Source organism: Marmota flaviventris, chromosome X (genome assembly GCF_047511675.1).
Source record: "Marmota flaviventris isolate mMarFla1 chromosome X, mMarFla1.hap1, whole genome shotgun sequence".
NCBI lineage: Eukaryota > Metazoa > Chordata > Mammalia > Rodentia > Sciuridae > Marmota > Marmota flaviventris.
The window spans coordinates 53990426-54004850 of NC_092518.1; the positions used below are offsets into that span (position 1 = coordinate 53990426).

Sequence of the window (14425 nt, forward strand, 5' to 3'; positions counted from 1 at the left end):
AGGCTTAAAGGCTGGGATGTAGTTCAGGTGTAGAGCATTTGCCCAGCATGCTCAAGGCCATTGGTTAATCCCTAGTACTGAAAAACAAACAAATAAACAATGCTGAACTATTTTTCTTCTACTTTGTGTGTAGCTACTTTTCTAATATTATAGCAGACAAAATATTTTCCTTTTGTTTCAGATTCAGGTATATGTATTTGCACCCTAGAAATTGATCATGTCTGGAACTTATTAATTTAGTCCATTTAATTAATTATTTATTTAGATGCTTGGGATTGAACCCATGGACAGTTTACCAGTGAGCTGCATTTCCAGCCCTTTTATTTGTTTTTTTGTCTTTTTCCTGGCGCTAGAAACCAGAGGCACTTTTCCACTGAAGTACATCTCCAGTCCTTTATATTTTTTATTTTGTTTATTTTTTTGGTGGTGCTGGGGATTGAACTAAGGGCCTTGTTCATGTTCAAACACTCTACCAACTGAGCTACATATTCTGCCCCGTATATATATTTTTTATTTTTATTTTGTGACAGGGTCTTCCTAAATTGCCATGAGAGTTGAGAGTCATGATAAGTTGCCAAAGCCTGCCTTGAACTTGGGATCCTAATGCTTCATTTTCCTGAGTCACTGGAATACAGGCCTGTATCACTGCTTCTAGCTTAATTAGTACATTTTAGCAAATGCTAATATTAATTCAGAACTTATATTGATATGTGGTTATTATATACAATTTCTTTTATAAAACTGTGCTATATAAATGTTAGTGTGTAAGTTTTGGATTTCTAATTGGGTCAAATGGAAATCTCTATTTTTGTGAATGCATGTGTTTTGGTCATCTATTTTGCCACTTTGTGACTAAAAGACCCAACCAGCACAATTGTAGAGCTGGAAAGGTTTATTTGAGGGCTCAGGGTTTCAGAGGTCTCAATCCATAGACAGCAGGCTCCATTCCTCAGGGCTCAAGGTGAGGCAGAACACCTTGGCCTAAGAATGTAGCAGATGGATGCAGTTCGCATGGTGATCAGAGAGAGGGAGACTCTACTTACTCTCCAGATACAAAATATGTACCTCATAGCCACGCTCCCAATCCCATTTCCTCCAGCTATGCCCTGCCAATTCAGTTACCACTCAGTTAATCCCTATCATCTGTTTGTGGAAAAAATTCAGTATGAGTCTTCTAGTAGGTTACAGAAAGGGAAAGTAGAGCAGGTATCCTGTGACCTGCCTTTAGGCAGACTTTTCTGTTCTGGAGCTTTTGAAATTGCCTTTAGGGATTGGGGTTTACACTTATTGGTCTAGAAGCATTTCTTTTGGACAGGATGGTTTTCTCTTGTGTATCAGTCCCTTTTCATTGTTTCTTTCTTTTTTTTAAGTCCCCTTGTGCCTCCAACTGTTTTGCTTCTTTTATTAACCCCATAAAGTTCTGGTGTTTCCTAAGTGGATCTCTGCATGGGTGCTGGCCTCCCTCTGGTACTATGTCCCAGTTAATTTTTTTTAAAGGATTTATTCAAGTATGAAGAACAGAAATGTAACTCCTACAGCCACAACAAGGGACCCCAATAGTGGTTGCCCTCTTGTTGATTATTATTATTTTTTTTTTTAAAGAGAGAGAGAGAGAGAAGAGAGAGAGACTTTTTAATATTTATTTTTTAGTTTTTGGCCGACACAACATCTTTGTTTGTATGTGGTGCTAAGGATCGAACCCAGGCCGCACGCACACCAGGCGAGTGCGTTGCCGCTTTAGCCACATCCCCAGCCCCTTGTTGATTTTTTTTTAAAGATATTTATTTTTTAGTTGTACTTGGACACAATACCTTTATTAATTTTTATGTGGTGCTGAGGATCAAACCCAGGGTCTCGCACCTTCAAGGCAAGCACTCTACTGTTGAGCCACAGCCCCTCTTGTTGATTTTTGAGGAGCCCGGATCCTCTTCCAATACAGTGATGAGATCATTATTCTCGAGGCTCCAGATTGATAGCTGTTAAGCAAACGCAGTCAGTAAAGATCCATGCACTTTATCCGGGCATTTTACCTTCCTGAATCAATTGCATGATGTCTTTTGGGGTTTTAGGAGATTGAGGACATAGTCCCCTCTCACCTTTTCATTTTTCAGTAAGCATACTTGTGCTAATCACAAACGGTATGATCTCTTGTACGTCACTAGGTCAGGGGATAAATTACAACAGCAGCAAGACAAGTGATAAAAGTTTATATTCATAACTCTTTTCACTGAGTGCATAGCCTACTTCCTGAGTTTAAAACATCACACTGACTGTGTGTCAATCACCACATATAAGAGCTTCCAAAGAGGGTTCTCCTACTCAACAGGGCAGGGTGGGATGAATGGGAATCAAGAAATGCTACAGTTTGTCCTGACAGTTCTCCATGTTACCCTGTCAACTGGTCAAGTGCACTCATCTAGCTGGCCCCAAAATGTTGGGAAATAAATCCAAACCCACTTTATTCTGAAAAGCCTTTTTAAGGTTAACCTAGTCAATTTGAAAAGGGTGCCCCTAAGAGTATAATGTTCACATCAAAGCAAGTAACTCAGCTCAGACCATAAGTTGGGGGAGACTCAGTATTCAAGTTCTGCATTCAGGGTAGGAATCCACAGCAACAAACAGCATTTGCAGCCACAGTGCAGGCATGCAGCAGCAGCAGCAGCAGCAGCAGCCTGGCAGCATACCACAGCCTCCTGGGGCACGCCTGCACTATCAGTGAGCCATGAGGAGTCTAACAGCCTAGCATCCTGGTCAGTGGCCAAACCACCGTTTCCTACAATTGTTCTAAAATATAGGTTTTTGTTACCTTTTGGTAATGGGGATTCCAAGCAATCAGGAGATAGATTGCCACTGTGAAGACATTGTTTATACTCACAGGTCTAAGGAAGAGAGGGTGAGCCACCCCATGGCGGAACTTTGGCAAAGCACCAATATCATTCACAATAAGGCAAGTGGGGAGAGGGTTCATGTAGGCAGGAGCTTTTATTGTGGTCTGGATGGGAAGGAACAGGCAAGGCTGAGTAAGAAGGTGTAGGATTCCTTAGAGTTTGTAATATCAACACGCTCTAGGGCATAAGGCGGGGGGTGGGGTGGGGAGGTGCAGGGCTAGTGAATAGTGGCCCAGAGTGTGAGAGGCCACTGAAGTGGCTGGGACTGTGGGCTCTAGAGTGCTTGCTGTACAATATGATAGCCATTGTCATAGTACAATCATTGATGTCTGTTTAATCTGGCACACCCTGAGAGGGGTAAATCCTCCAAGGTCAGCACAGCTAGAGCCGTGCATGAGAATATAGAAATAATAAAAGGATATGGCTCACACTACTGGCCCTGAGATGCTTTGACCATATAAAATATATGACATCATTAATAGTAGCAAGTTAAAGGAATGATTGTGGTGGGGATGAATGTGTGGCAGGAGGTCACGGAGGAAAGCTAGTTCTTAGAGTATGGGAAGATACAAAGTAGTGAATGGTCCATTTCCTAGGGGTCAAGGAGCTGACTGATAGGTGATAGTCCCCAGGTGACTTCTGGGGAAAAACCATCCTCCTGCATTTTTGAAGTTATATTAATAGTAGTACATTCTCCCACATTTCTTTTTAGGCATGGAAGTGTACTTGTGTGTATGTTGGCAGAATAACGGTTATACCTAGGTCATGGGCTAAGCAAAGATAACACCGTAGAATCTCTAATATCAAAGTAGGAAAATAAAATAATGTCATGTATCCAATTTTGTCTTAAGAGAGGTAGTCCAAGGACCTTGTTGGGAGCCAGTGTTCACATCCAGGATAAAGTTATATCTGCTGCATTGTGCAAAGTCATCTTCAATAGTGAGCTCTTGGGCGGGTAATGTCATTATGGCTATTGGACTATCCAAGTGGATACCAACTCAAGCTAAGAGGGATCATATTTTGTTTATGTGTCTGGTTTTATGATGTTATAATGAGTTTAATCTGCTTGTATAACTTGAAGGTAATGTGGTTCCTGGTATCTTGACTTTCCAAGTATCTTTTAATTCAAGGAGCTTTTTGGTACATCATGCACAATTGTGACTTAAGCATGCATAGCAGAGCTCCACTGAGACAATTAAATTCCCAAGAAGATATGACAAAACATACACATTAACAATACTCTTAGGTTTTGCCCAGATGGTGATGAAAGGAGTTTATTTGCAAACAGCTTTTAAATCACTTGGTCTGATTTGGGTATATTTTTTTTAGTAGCATGTTAGGTCATTTGCAAATCACAATATTAAGACTCAAGTTTGTAGATCCAGCATTAAGCCAAAATTTGGCAAACTGCTGTGGGCCTTTGTTCAGTTTTCAGTTTGGTTGGTAACATAAGTTGTTGAGGTGTAGAGCTGAAGGGCCTTTCTTAGCTAAACTAGATTGGCATAAAGAGCCTCAGCATTTGCCATATCTGGTTGAAAAGATGAGTTGCTTTGAGGCATGTGGGCTTCTAACTTGCAAAGCAACGAAAGTATTGAAACCATCCAATAATAATGAGGGCAACAATCAACAGAATTGTTGAGGTTTACCTAAGAATTTCTTTTCGGGGAATATCGCAAGGCTGCCAGCACCTTGCTGGGGGTAATTTCTCCTGCCCAGGAGGGGGATAAGCCAACTGAAAAAATACAGTCTGAAATAAGTAAGACAAAGTCAGAATTATAGTTTTAGGAAGCATGGAGCGCCTGATAAGTCCAGCCCACACAGGAGCTGGAGCTGAACAATTAAAAAATGGCTCTGATGGTTTATTTAAGGGGGTCATCAAAGGCAGGGATAAGGTATCAGGGGTGGAGTCTTGCTTCATGATGTCTTACAGTCAACAGGTTGATTGGCATCTTGGCAGATCACACCCATCTCTGAGAAGCTGTGTGGCTACAGCAGGTCACCCCATCTCTGGAGCTCTGTGGGACCTGGCAGAGCTGAATAGGACTCACACCTATCTGGGCAATCTTACCAGCGGGATTGCCACTGTAAGTTCCCAAGTCCCACATTTTCCTATTCAATGAATTTCCATGCCAATTTGGTCCACACATAGTCCATGGATAGCTCTCAACAAGGGAGTATAGAAATTAAGGTCTAAGTGCATCCCATTTCAGATGAACAGCTGCCTGACCCATGAGATAATCTGTGGCTAATGGGTCCTAGGAAATTTTGCAAACTCAGTATGACCTCCAGCCTTCATGGGATCAGGGTAAGATAGAATATACAAAAAAAAAAAAAAAAAAAAAAAAAAATGTAAACCTTATTAAGTGTCTCATATATAATGAATCCATATATAGAGAGCAGGAGTTGTGGAAAAGGAAGAGAGGCATGACATATCCCCCTTTAAATACAAGGAACGAGTCATGGGAAAGTTTTTAACATTGGTGGAGATTTGATACACCCAAGAAAACTAAATTAAGAGAGCTTCATTCCTGCAGGAAGATGGAGACCCACTGAAGTTGCCATTTGTCTGACTTGAATATGACAAGAAGTTATTTGAGACCATTAATTCTCTCAATTTAGCCAGCTTTCTAGGACCTAACAGGGGGCATGAAGACTCTATTGGATGTCTTTTTAAATTGTGTATTCTGAGAAGTGGAAACTGGTCTCTTAGTAATGTCTGTAAATCCTGAGAGGGTAGGGAATGTCCTTTTACCTCCTTGTTTTGTGACCTTAGAACACGTGGATGGTCAGGTGAATTTGCTTTAGTTTTGGGTATCTGTGAGGCTATTAACTATTTTAACCGAGGGATCATGGGATTCAGTTTCATCAAACCAATTTATAAGTGCCAAAGACTTATTTTAACATTATTATTCATTGTGTAAAACTATTTATGTCCAATATAGAAAATTGTACAACAGTGAGCATTATGACAATGGGAAATTTAGGAAAGGCAGGTGTTAAGGCAGGCATATCCATTTTTCTCTACATTATAGAACATTAGAGATAGCAGATTGTTTATATTTCATGGAATATCCATATAAAACTTTTGAGCCCCAGGATGATTAATCTCATAAACTCCTGTCAGTTGGTGCAGTAATCTGTGTTGTGGAGGCACAAAAGCCAATCAGCACTTTTCTTACATAAATATTTAGTATAGAAATTAGTATAGTTTGATGTTTTTATTGTTTTTGTACTAGGGATTTCATCCAAGGGCAGTTTATCACTGACTGCATCCCCAGGCCTTTTTTTTTTTTTTTTTTTGAGACAGGGTCTCCATAAGTTGCTTAGGGTCTTGCTTAGTTGCTAAGGATTCCTCCTTCCTCAGCCTCAAGTCACTGGGATTACAGAAGTGTGCCACTATACCTGGCTTAGTAAATAAATTTGGAATTTCTAATTAGATAAAAATATGGAAATTTGTTTTACTTAATTTTTTTCATTCTTACATGAACTCAATTTATCATGCATTTATATTGAAAATTATATGTGTTTATTATAACTTTTTCCTTTTCATTCTGTCTTTTATGTAGTCTTGTCTTTGTAGGTTAATAAGTAATCTCCAGACTAACATTATGCTTACTAGACCTGGACTTGGTGTGTGCCAAGTTCAAAGTTCTTCTTTTTTATTTCTTTTCATTGATCTGTAGCTTCTTTAAGCAACATCCTTTTTCCTTTTTCAAAATGTAGTTTAGGTTTCCACCCACCTATAGCACTGATTATTAGTTTCTCTTTTGGGTTTAGAAAAGGAATCAGGGGAGGCAGATGGGACCCAGTGTCTTTAGGAATCTTCCTTTCCCTGGGATCCCCCACCACACACACATAGCAGGATATTTAGTCCCTATGCCCCCCTAACACACTTTTTAAAGTCACATCATTCAAATGGTTGTATTTCTAGGTGGCAAAACAAATATTTTTATCTGTTCTCTTTGGTGTTTCCCTGATATTCCTAGGATTTCAGTAGTTCCAGCTGTGGGTGGTGGTCTCCCATTGGTCCCATTTATTAGAAGCTTCCCAAGTAACCACAAATGTGTTTGGATCAGTCTACAGTAGTGCAAGGATGGCTGGATTGTTTGGCAAGGCCACACAAGCCCACCTAAGCACAGACCATAGGTTAGGGGCACTGGACAGGCATTTGATATTTCTTTAGTTTGTTAACATCCTCAGGGATCTTGGGAGGAGTGACAATAACATATTCCCACTTTTTAATTTGAGTCACTAAGAGTTTGGGGATTTAGCTCAGTGGCAGAGTGCTCAGCAAGCATGCACAAGGTCCTCTAAGTTAGAAGGCATTGGAGCCTAGTAGAGGCCTTTACATTAGGGTCTCAACCTCCCATGTTCCTGGGATTGAAGGAGTGCATCCCAGCTAATGTTTTTTTAACCTGAGATTGAACCCAGGGGCACTTAGCCACTGAGCCACATCCCCTGCCCTTTTGTGTTTTTATTTTGAGAGAGGGTCTCCCTAAATTGCTGAACCTGGCCTTGAACTTGCCATCCTCCTGCATCAGCCTCCCCAGTCACTGACATTATGTCCTGTCACTCTAGAGAGATAGATGGCCATATGTCCTCAGTAATAGGGAGCCCTTCTTGTCAACTTGAAAATTCTGTTGTCCAGTTTATTTCTGCTAAGATAGCCACTCTCTGGGAGAGCCCTGGACAGGAAGAGAATTCGATTGTAGTATTTCAATCAGGCAAGACTGTGAGGAGGTAAAACATACACCGACACACACACAAATAGTTTTTTATTACTTTGAAATCCTAAAATGAAATTACAGCACCCTTTGCAGGGCCATCAGGATGGGTGCAGTCTTCTAGGACATGCACACTCAACCATCCTGTGGGGAGCAATAGACACAGAGAAAGACCCAAAGGTCTTTTTATTGAAGTCCAGGGTATAAGTTAGGGAGGTTTCCTGTGTGGAGCTGTAATTGGTAGATTTAGGGTAAGCAGGCATGAGCTTTCTGGAGTTCACTGTGACTGACAAGTGGTCACTTTGGCACTTCTGCACAATCCTTTTGGGATGTGGGCATGTGCCTCAATCCGATTGTTTTGAGTTGTTTGATAGGGAGTTGGTAATTAGGAGGTGGTTGTATAAAGCAGATATCTGGAATGCACTCATTGAGTAATTGGGGATGGTAGAATTAGAAGTGTTGTATGTCTAAGTCCTGGTTTTCTTTTGGGGGGGGTGGGCTGGGGTGCTGGTGTTTGAATCCAAGGGGTTTAACCACTGACATATATCACCACCCATTTTTATTGTTTGTTTTGAGACATGGTCTCACTAAATCACCAGGGCTGGCCTCTAAATTTCAATCCTCTTGCCTCAGCCTCTGGAGTCACTGGGATTACAAATGTGCACCAATACCTCTGTTATGACATAGGTGTTGTATGTCTTTCTCTCTCTCTTTTTAAAAATATTTAGGCATACTGTTTGTAGGTCTCCTTTTTTTTTTTGAAAAAAGACTATAGGTGCATTATAATTCTTTTTTTATGGACAAATAATCCCTTATTTTTGGCAGTAGTTAAATGAAGCATCTCAACTACTGTGTGTACATATGTCACCTGAAACCTTTCAGCCATACAGGATGCCTGTAGGAGGTTGGAGAGATGTAATTAATTGTTTCCTTTGGCCATTGATCACTCTCAGGTTCCCCAAAATTGTTGGTGTTGTTGAACATCAAATAAGCCCTGTGGTACTTGTATACTCTGAAACTTTGCATGGTTTCTTTCCCAAAGAAAAGGAGCAATCTTCAGAACCATCTTCCTAGTTTCTTTTCATTTTTGTTGTCTTTGTATAGAATGGGAAGGAGAGTTGGCCCTGGAATTTGTGACACTATTAGTATGTACGTGTTCATATTCTCTGCTACATTCAGTAGGTGGAAATCAGCACTCTCCTGGTCCATTTCCTTGTCCTCTTCACATCCTCCTCATCTTGTTTGCCACCATGTTCTGCATTTTTCACATGTTCTGGGTTTCCTATGAATTCCTCATCTAATGAAATAAATTCATTATTATTTTCTTCCACCTGTTCTTGCTGGGAATCATTTTTGTTTCCAGGTCTAGGTTCAGTTCCAACAATTTCACCATTCCTTGCAGTGTGCTCCACCTCTTGTCTCCGTTGCTGCTGCTGGTGGTATTCTTTTTCTACCACAGGATTCATCTGTTCCTCATCCACCTGGCTTGTCGAAGGTTTCTCTGAGAATCTGCAGTTGGTTATTTTTTGCTGCCCACACAGGGAAATTCCTGATTCATTTCTAAAAGTCAGCTTGCTATTTCTTGGATCTTGGCTGGACAGTAAGAAGATATAAAAGTTTTCACATTCAAGTATTTAGATAGCCTTTTGTTTTAGTTAGCTTTTTTTACTGCTACTGGAACACCCAACCAGAACAACTATAGATGAGGAACGGTTTATTTAAGGGCTCACAGTTTCAGAGGTCTCAATCCATAGACAGCAGGCTCCATTCCTCGGGGCTCAAGGTAAGGCAGGATATCCTGGTGGAAGATTATGGCAGAGGGAAACAGCTCGCATGATGATCAAGAAGAAGAGAGAAAAAACTCCACTCTCCATATACAAAATATATACCCCATAGCTACACCCCACCTGCCTCCAGCCACCACCTAGTTAATCCCATCAGGGATTACTTCACTGATTAGGTTAAGGCTATACCTTAATCATTTCTCCTCCAAGCCTTCTTACATTGTCGCACAAGTGAGCTTTTGGAGGACACTTCACTTCTAAACTATGGTTATGACACCTTTTAAAAACCTTGCTGATAGTGGAGACTCTGCTTTAGAAAGGTCTAGAGAAATTGGGTTGGTTTCCTACCTCCTTCCGACTGAGGCAGCACGGGGGAAGTAAGGCTCTTGCAGGAAGGAGCAGTGCTAGTATTGCTCCACTAGGCAGCCACCCTCCGTGTTGGGTCTTTTTAGTGCTACTGGGGAAGAAGAGGCAGAAATCCTTTTTACTTCCTCTTTTCTTCTTCCTGGGTGTCTTCAGGTTATGGCTTGTGCCCTTCCGGGGCCACTTGTCCCAGAATAGTCACAATTTTGTTTTTATAGCTTCCTCTGGGCAGATCTACATCTGCCTCCCCTGCCCCATTCTACCCACCCACCCCTGACTGCATCCAGGGGTATGGCTGGAGAGAGGGCTCTAAGAATTCCCCCAGTCCTGCAGAAGAGCCAGCTGACCGGTGTCCGGCCAAGGGAGACAACTGACGGAGTTAGAAGGAGGGGGAAAGTTAGGTAAGGATGGCCACACACTCTTCAGGCCACCGTAGTCTCCCTTTCAGATTGGAGTCCCTGTACCCAAGGACTTGGGTGGCTGCTGAAGCTTGGGTCCTTGGCTAATACAGGCCAGTGTGAGATTTTACAGCCCCCTGAGGATGGCCAAGGCAAGGGAGAGGCAGGGGACCCGGCCAGTTCTGCTTTGCAAGGCCCCCACTCAAGGTTCCTCAAGTGTCCCTGTGTCTGGGACCCACATCCTTACACCTTGGGGATCCTTTTGTTGTGGGAAGCAGATAAGAAGTGGCAAAGAACACTAGAAGAGTTGGAGACAACAAGTTTTATTTTACCCTGGCATGCTCAGAGATCAGCACTCCAGATTCTGAGCACCCCTTACCAGTTTTCCACAAAATTTATAGGCTAGCTAGTGTCATAAAGGACTTAAATTCAGCATACTACAGTAAGGCAACCATGTCAATGGTTATAGCAGCTCAATTCACAATAGTTAAACTATGGAACCAACTTAGGTATCCTTCAATAGATGAATGGATAAAGAAAATGTGGTATATATTGGAATGGAATATTACTCAGGTTAGCCAAATGTGTAAGAGCAACATATTTACTGTTTTTGATTGAAAAGCACTAGTGATTTTAATAATATTGAATATTGGTTAAGAAGGCCTTGATGAATGGAACCATTAAGGTTGTAGTGAAGCATCATGAGGCACCTTTTTATTTCTTTGACTTGTTTATTTACTTGCTTCAGATTTAAGAGCACACTGAATTGGCCTGTGAAATGCAAAAGCAGCTGATTAAATAAACTGCATTTTAAGTGTGTTCTAGGTAATAAGTTTTTATCCTCAAAAGCCCTGAATTAACTTACACAGAGCCATTGAATTATTTTAACTGTTTATTTGTAATTGTCAACACTTATTTCAATTTTAATGCGTTAATCCTTGCATCAAAGTATTTAGGTCCTATATAAAATGTTTCTAGATGAGACGAGGCTGTGGCTCAGTGGTAGAGCGCTTGCTTAGCATGCATGAGGCACTGGGTTTGATCCCCTGCACCACATTAAAAAATAAATAAAATAAAGATATTGTATCCATCTACAACTAAAACAAATATATTTAAAAAAATTCTTTTAGTTGTTGATGAACCTTTATTTTTTATTTATTTGTATGTGGTGCTGAAAACCTAACCCAGTGCCTCACGCATGCTAGGTAAGCGCACTACCACTGAGCCACAACCCCGACCCCAAAAATAATATTTAAAAAAAATGTTTCTAGAGTAATGAGTACTCTGACTATGGGAAATTTAGACAAAACAAGTGTTAAAGGTACGTGTAAGCCATCTTTCTTTGTATTATATTTAGTTACCACTTTAAGATTAGAGGCTACATAATGTTTGCAGTTTATGAGATGTCCAGATGTAACCATTTTCACCCCACTATAACTAATTCCATGAACTTTTGTCAATTTTTATGCTTTAGAAATACTTACTGTTCACTTGAATCTGTGTTTTAGAGGAACAAAGCCAGTCATCATCTTGCTTACCTTTTCCTTACACAAATCTTTTGTGTATAAATTAGTATAAATTTTGAATTTTCATAAGTGATATCAAACTACATAAATTTTACTTTAATTATGTATTCATGGTACATGAACCCAATTTATAATACACAATTTTCCCCTCCCACTGGGGATTGAGCCCAAGGGTGTTTTACCACTGAGCCACATCACCAGTCCTTTCTATTTGGGGGAGGGCAGTAACCAGGGATTGAACTCAGGGGCACTCCACCGACCCCTGAACCACATCCCCAGCCCTATTTTGTATTTTATTTGGAGACAAAGTTGCACTGAGTTGCTTAGAGCCTCACTGAATTGCTATGGGTGGCTTTGAACTCACAATCCTCCTGCCTCAGCCTCCTGAGCCACTGGAATTACAAGCGTGGGCCACCACACCTGGCTCCTTTGCTGATTTTCATTGTTGTTTTTCATTTCCTCCTCGTGGAATATTTTGCTGAGGATGTTCTGTTTGTAATCTTTTGATTTTTCTTTATCATGGAAGGTTTTAGTTTTGTCATCAAATCTGAAGCTTAATTTTGGTGTATATAAGATTCTTGGTTGACATCCATTTTCTTTCAGAGCTTGGTATATGTTGATCCAGAACCTCCTAGCGTTGAGGGTCCGGTTGAGACATCTGCTGAGATTCAAATTGTTTTCCCCCTATGTGTAATCTGATACTTTTCTCTGTGGCCTTTAAAATTTTATTCTGTATGCTAGGCATTTTTGGTATAACACACCTTGTTGTGGATCTGTTGTAATTTTGTATATTTGGTGTCCCATGAGCCTCTTGTATTTGATTTTTCCATTTTATTCTTCAGGTTTGGGAAATTTTCTTATATTATTTCATGGAAATGATTGTGCATTCCTTTGGTTTGTATCTCTGTGCCTTTCTCTATACTGATAAATCTTAAATTTGGTCTTTTAATGTTATCCCATAATTCTTGGAAGTTCTGTTCATGTTTCTTACCAGCCTCACTGTGTGATCAACTTTATTTTCAGGATTATATACTGTCTTCATTGTCTGAGGGTTTTTTTTGGGGGGGAAGTGTGTGCTGGGGATCGAACCCAAGACCTTGTGCATGCTAGGCAGGCACTCTATCAACTGAGCTATATCCCCAGCCCTTCTTTGCCCGAGGTTCTGACTTCCAAGTGATCTAGTAAGTTTTTAATCTGCTTTATTGTTTCCTTTATTTCAAGGATTTCCAATCTCTCTTTTTTGAAGGAATCTTTTGAGAAAGAGAGAATTTTTTTAATATGTATTTTTTCATAATCCGCTTGAATCAAATGTATGAAATACGATGTCAAGAACTTTGTAATGTTTTGAACAACTAATAATAATAAAAAATAAATAAATAAATATAAATAAATAATAATATGTATTTTTTAGTTTTCGGTGGACACAACATCTTTATTTTATTTTTATGTGGTGCTGGGGATCGAACCCAGAGCCCTGCGTATGCCAGGGAGCGTATTACCACTTGAGCCACATCCCCAGCCCAGCATTTGCTCTCTTATCTCGATTGGAGTGATCTTTTGCCACCTACATTTGCTCTCTTATATCATCCTTTACTATGCAGATCATTTTAATTATGTACATTCTAAACTCCTTTTCTGACATTTCTTCTACTGTGCTGTCAATGCATTCTATTATTGTAGCATCTTGGTTTGTTTGCGGTGCTTTCTTCCCTTGTTTTTTCACATTATTCGTGTGTCTTTCCCTCTAGCAGTGCAGATCTGAGGTATTATAGTTTCTACCATATAGGCTTATAGTGTCCCTGCAGGTTTCAAAATCTCGCCTTTAAGGGGGAGATCAATATTAATAGCACCCAATGCAAACCATATGCGGCCTTTAACCAAATAGCTCCTATTAAGATGTTTACAGTTTTGTAGCAATAAACAGGAACGATGTATTGGATTATTATCTACAATATAAACAGCAGGTTTGTGAAAGGGTTACAGTTTCTAATGGTGGACAAAGACAGAACCGGGGTTGCAGTATGAGATGTTTATAAGGTAGGAGGTGAGAATATAGAGGTATTAGATGATAGGAAACATGAAAGAAGAATCAAAAGAAAGTTGGCTGTTAGCAGGAGAAAAGAGAGAAAGAGGCTCCTGGGAAACAGATAAGGGAGATGAAAATATATAGAGAGAGTAAATAAATAAATAAATATTTTTTTTTTCTTTTTTTAGGGGGTGCGGGGGATCAAACCCAGGGCCTTGTGCAAAATAGATAGATTTTAAAAAGTAAAAGTAAAATAAGAAAATATGAATTGAAAAGAAAAATAATTAAAGAGAAAAATAAAATAACGTAAACATAAAAGAATGCACAACAAAATTGTAATCTACAATTCAGACATCCCATTTCTCAGTAGCCTGATGCATGAAAAGTACTGAGTTTCACAGATGTGAGAGTGGGAAAAGAAAGAAAGAAAAAAAATCTGGAAGGAAAATTGAACGATTGTTTTTCTTGGAGTTCAATATCTTCTCTGCTTCCCTTTTTATGTGATAGGTGGGGTTGTCTTTTGTTTGTTGGTATCTCCAGCCTCAGGTTGGTGATGGTTACTAGGGTGGGTGGGTTAGTCTTGGAGGTGGAACTCCTGGAGGTGGGGTATAGCAATTGCCAGTCCTTGTTGGAGGACTGCACCCCAGGAATCTCTTTTGGGATCAACGCCTGTGATGTGGGAACCTGGTCTTAGCTCCTTATATCGTCTGTGGACC

The 14425-nt window shown here is 40.2% G+C and overlaps 1 protein-coding gene, 1 long non-coding RNA gene and 1 pseudogene across 33 annotated transcripts in view; 1 reads left to right on the forward strand and 2 right to left on the reverse strand.

Annotated features, from left to right (window-relative positions):
* LOC114081457 (uncharacterized) overlaps positions 1-14425 on the forward strand; it is a 244623-nt gene that overhangs the window by 124429 nt on the left and 105769 nt on the right. For 25 of the 32 annotated variants that reach the window (XR_011705630.1, XR_011705618.1, XR_011705606.1 and 22 more), the window contains one exon: positions 531-4972. This is a non-coding gene — a long non-coding RNA (uncharacterized lncRNA). The remainder of the gene's footprint in view (positions 1-530; positions 4973-14425) is intronic. The other 7 variants (XR_011705628.1, XR_011705629.1, XR_011705627.1 and 4 more) reach the window with 7 other exon arrangements.
* The window catches only part of Chic1 (cysteine rich hydrophobic domain 1), a 150885-nt gene that overhangs the window by 12886 nt on the left and 123574 nt on the right, over positions 1-14425 (reverse strand). The window lies entirely within an intron of this gene.
* LOC114081492 (F-box/WD repeat-containing protein 7 pseudogene) lies at positions 8683-9841 on the reverse strand (annotated as a pseudogene).